Here is a 5000-nt window from a genome sequence, read left to right as displayed (position 1 = left end):
TCATTACCTCGCGCTCCGAAAACCAACAAAATAGAACCGAGGTCCTATTCCATTATTCCATGCACCATTATTCAGGCTCGAGAGCCTGCTTTGAACACTCTAATTTTTTCAAAGTAAACTTTCCGGCCGCCGCCGACACTCAGTCAAGAGCACCGCCGGAGAACCGGACGTAAGGCCGGGTCGACCAGTACACGCCTCGCGACGGACCGACCGCCCGCGCCCAAAATCCAACTACGAGCTTTTCAACCGCAACAACTTAAATATATACTTTTGGAGCTGGAATTACCGCGGCTGCTGGCACCAGACTTGCCCTCCAATGGATACTCGTTAAAGCTTTTAAAGTGTACTCATTCCAATTACAGGGCCTCGAATGAGTCCTGCATTGTTATTTTTCGTCACTACCTCCCCGCGTCGGGAATGGGTAATTTGCGCGCCTGCTGCCTTCCTTGGATGTGGTAGCCGTTTCTCAGGCTCCCTCTCCGGAATCGAACCCTGATTCCCCGTTACCCGTAAGAACCTCGGTAGGCGAATACCGTACCGACGAAAGTTGATAGGGCAGACACTTGAATGATCCGTCGCCGGTGCTAGACCGTGCGATCCGCCAGGTTATCCAGAGTCACCAGTCGAACGCGGCCGGAGCCGCGGTCGGTTTTTGGTCTGATAAAAGCACGCCTCCCGCGAAGTCGGCGCTGTTTGCATGTATTAGCTCTAGAATTACCACAGTTATCCAAGTAAACCATACGATCAAATGAACCATAACTGATTTAATGAGCCATTCGCAGTTTCGCTGTACGAGAGCTCGTACTTAGACTTGCATGGCTTAATCTTTGAGACAAGCATATCACTACTGGCAGGATCAACCAGGTAACAACGTAACCGCCACCCCGAAGGGCGGCCGCGCGATGGGGTCGCTCGCCCCGCGTCGCGGACGCCACCCAAGCACGCCGAAGCGCGCAATGGATTAGTAATCCGACCACTTTGCTCTTTTCAGAGCTTAGAAAACCTGTCACCTCATCGCGCGGCGGTACGAGGGCGAGCTCTTGCCCGCTATTCCCTGTTAACCGCCGCGAGATCGACTTGCAACTAGCTGCGACAAAACCACTCGATACGACCAAAACGGCAATTGGCAGCGCAAACGAACAGTAACATTTCTGCTCAGCGCACCCTTTGCCAGCCGACGCAAACACCTCACAGTAGCAACCGATAGCCGTGCAAGCCACCCCCGTGGATCGACCTGCTGCGCTCCCAGCGCCTATACCACCTCCCGCGGTGGAGCCCGACAGCCGTGCGGGCCACCCGCGGGGATCGACCTGCTGCGCTCCCAGCGCCTATACTCACCTGCAGTAACAACCGATAGCCGTGCAAGCCACCCCCGTGGATCGACCTGCTGCGCTCCCAGCGCCTACACTCTCCTGCAGTAACAACCGATAGCCGTGCAAGCCACCCCCGTGGATCGACCTGCTGCGCTCCCAGCGCCTACACTCTCCTGCAGTAACAACCGATAGCCGTGCAAGCCACCCCCGTGGATCGACCTGCTGCGCTCCCAGCGCCTATACTCACCTGCAGTAACAACCGATAGCCGTGCAAGCCACCCCCGTGGATCGACCTGCTGCGCTCCCAGCGCCTATACTCTCCTGCAGTAACAACCGATAGCCGTGCAAGCCACCCCCGTGGATCGACCTGCTGCGCTCCCAGCGCCTATACTCTCCTGCAGTAACAACCGATAGCCGTGCAAGCCACCCCCGTGGATCGACCTGCTGCGCTCCCAGCGCCTATACTCACCTGCAGTAACAACCGATAGCCGTGCAAGCCACCCCCGTGGATCGACCTGCTGCGCTCCCAGCGCCTATACTCACCTGCAGTAACAACCGATAGCCGTGCAAGCCACCCCCGTGGATCGACCTGCTGCGCTCCCAGCGCCTATACTCTCCTGCAGTAACAACCGATAGCCGTGCAAGCCACCCCCGTGGATCGACCTGCTGCGCTCCCAGCGCCTATACTCTCCTGCAGTAACAACCGATAGCCGTGCAAGCCACCCCCGTGGATCGACCTGCTGCGCTCCCAGCGCCTACACTCTCCTGCAGTAACAACCGATAGCCGTGCAAGCCACCCACGTGGATCGACCTGCTGCGCTCCCAGCGCCTACACCACCTCCCGCGGTGGAGCCCGACAGCCGCGCATGCCACCGGCGGAGATCGACCTCCTACGCTCCCAGCGCCTATACTCTCCTACAGTGGCCACCGAAAGCCGTGCAAGCCACTCCCGTGGATCGACCCGCTGCGCTCCAAGCACCTACACCACCTCCCGCAGTGGAGCCCGACAGCCGCGCAGGCCACCCGCGGGGATCGACCTCCTGTGCTGGCTCCGCGGCAAGGGGCACCTCGGCACCCCGCAGAGAGCTCGGGAAGCCCGGCGCAATTCTACAACGGCCGGGGGCGAACAGCTTCCACGACAACGAAGCCCGACGTCGGGCCAACATTTTACCATGGTGTAAAACAACCTAGCCTGGTGGGGCCGGCAATCGGTCGACCTCCGCCCGAGCGACTTCGATCACGACCTCGGGGATCTGGCTCCGCGGCAAGGGGCACCTCGGCACCCCGCGGAGAGCTCGGGAAGCCCTGCGCAATTGTACAACGGCCGGAGGCGGACAGCTTCCACCACAACGAAGCAATACGTCGGGCCGACGTTTTCGCTCAGTGTAAAACGACCTAGGATGGTCGGGTCGGCAATCGGTCGACCTCCGACCGAGCGACTTCGATCACGACCTCGGGGATCTGGCTCCGCGGCAAGGGGCACCTCGGCACCCCGCGGAGAGCTCGGGAAGCCCGGCGCAATTGTACAACGGCCGGAGGCGGACAGCTTCCACCAGAACGAAGCCATACGTCGGGCCGACGTTTTCGCTCAGTGTAAAACAACCTAGCATGGTCGGGTCGGCAATCGGTCGACCTCCGCCCGAGCGACTTCGATCACGACCTCGGGGATCTGGCTCCGCGGCAAGGGGCACCCCGGCACCCCGCGGAGAGCTCGGGAAGCCCGGCGCAATTGTACAACGGCCGGAGGCGGACAGCTTCCACCACAACGAAGCAATACGTCGGGCCGACGTTTTCGCTCAGTGTAAAACGACCTAGGATGGTCGGGTCGGCAATCGGTCGACCTCCGCCCGAGCGACTTCGATCACGACCTCGGGGATCTGGCTCCGCGGCAAGGGGCACCTCGGCACCCCGCGGAGAGCTCGGGAAGCCCGGCGCAATTGTACAACGGCCGGAGGCGGACAGCTTCCACCACAACGAAGCAATACGTCAGGCCGACGTTTTCGCTCAGTGTAAAACGACCTAGGATGGTCGGGTCGGCAATCGGTCGACCTCCGACCGAGCGACTTCGATCACGACCTCGGGGATCTGGCTCCGCGGCAAGGGGCACCTCGGCACCCCGCGGAGAGCTCGGGAAGCCCGGCGCAATTGTACAACGGCCGGAGGCGGACAGAACGAAGCAATACGTCGGGCCGACGTTTTCGCTCAGTGTAAAACGACCTAGGATGGTCGGGTCGGCAATCGGTCGACCTCCGACCGAGCGACTTCGATCACGACCTCGGGGATCTGGCTCCGCGGCAAGGGGCACCTCGGCACCCCGCGGAGAGCTCGGGAAGCCCGGCGCAATTGTACAACGGCCAGGGGCGAACAGCTTCCACCACAACGAAGCCCGACGTCGGGCTAACGTTTTAGCTTAGTTTAAAACGACCTAGCATGGTCGGGTCGGCAATCGGTCAACCTTCGATCTTAAGGTCGACCAATGAGGTCAGGAGTCAGGGGTCGGAGGTCAAGTTTAAACAAGAGAGCAACGATTGCTTAAGCCTGTCGTTGGTTCGATATTTAGTAAGTGACATTTTACCTACCAAGGTCGAATGGACTATCGGTCGACCTCCGAACTCAAGGTCGACTACTGGGGTCAGGGGTCAGAGGTCAAGCTTAAACAAGAGAGCAACGATTGCTTAAGCCTGTCGTTGGTTGGATACTTTGCCAGTGACATTTCACCTACCAAGGTCGAATCTGCAAACGGTCGACTATCAACCTCAGGGTCAATCCGCACAACCTGGGGTCAGAGGTCAGAGGTCAGAGGTCAGAGGTCATAGGTTACGGGTCAGGAGTCAAAATGGTCTCGAAAATAGCCTTTGAAAAAAAAAAGTCCCGAAAATAGCCTTTGAAAAAAAAAAAGTCCCGAAAATAGCCTTTGAAAAAAAACGAAGTCCCGAAAATAGCCTTTGAAAAAAAAAAAAAGTCCCGAAAATAGCCTTTGAATAAAAAAAAAGTCCCGAAAATAGCCTTTGAAAAAAAAAAAAAGTCCCGAAAATAGCCTTTAAAAAAAAAAAAAGTCCCGAAAATAGCCTTTGAAAAAAAAAAAGTCCCGAAAATAGCCTTTGAAAAAAAACGAAGTCCCGAAAATAGCCTTTGAAAAAAAAAAAAGTCCCGAAAATAGCCTTTGAATAAAAAAAAAGTCCCGAAAATAGCCTTTGAAAAAAAAACGAAGTCCCGAAAATAGCCTTTGAAAAAAAAAAAAAAGTCCCGAAAATAGCCTTTGAAAAAAAAAAAAGTCCCGAAAATAGCCTTTGAATAAAAAAAAAAGTCCCGAAAATAGCCTTTGAAAAAAAAACGAAGTCCCGAAAATAGCCTTTGAAAAAAAAAAAAAGTCCCGAAAATAGCCTTTGAATAAAAAAAAAGTCCCGAAAATAGCCTTTGAAAAAAAAACGAAGTCCCGAAAATAGCCTTTGAAAAAAAAAAAAAGTCCCGAAAATAGCCTTTGAAAAAAAAAAAAGTCCCGAAAATAGCCTTTGAAAAAAAAAAAAAGTCCCGAAAATAGCCTTTGAAAAAAAAACGAAGTCCCGAAAATAGCCTTTGAAAAAACCGAAAATAGCCTTTGAAAAAAAAACGAAGTCCCGAAAATAGCCTTTGAAAAAAAAAAAAGTCCCGAAAATAGCCTTTGAAAAAAAAAAAAAGTCCCGAAAA

At 54.9% G+C, this 5000-nt stretch overlaps 1 non-coding gene across 1 annotated transcript in view; it reads right to left on the bottom strand.

Moving 5' to 3' along the window:
• Positions 1 to 867, bottom strand: part of LOC149722947 (small subunit ribosomal RNA) — a 1812-nt gene extending 945 nt beyond the window's left edge. Inside the window, exon 1 of the ribosomal RNA XR_016387138.1 lies at positions 1 to 867. This exon is cut by the window's left edge and continues 945 nt beyond it. This is a non-coding gene — a ribosomal RNA (small subunit ribosomal RNA).
• Between the last annotated feature and the right edge of the window lie 4133 nt (positions 868 to 5000).

The sequence above is a fragment of the Ciona robusta genome, unplaced genomic scaffold, assembly GCF_009617815.1.
Source record: "Ciona robusta unplaced genomic scaffold, ASM961781v2 AP042754.1".
Taxonomy (NCBI): domain Eukaryota; kingdom Metazoa; phylum Chordata; class Ascidiacea; order Phlebobranchia; family Cionidae; genus Ciona; species Ciona robusta.
This window is presented reverse-complemented; position numbering and strand designations above follow the sequence as displayed.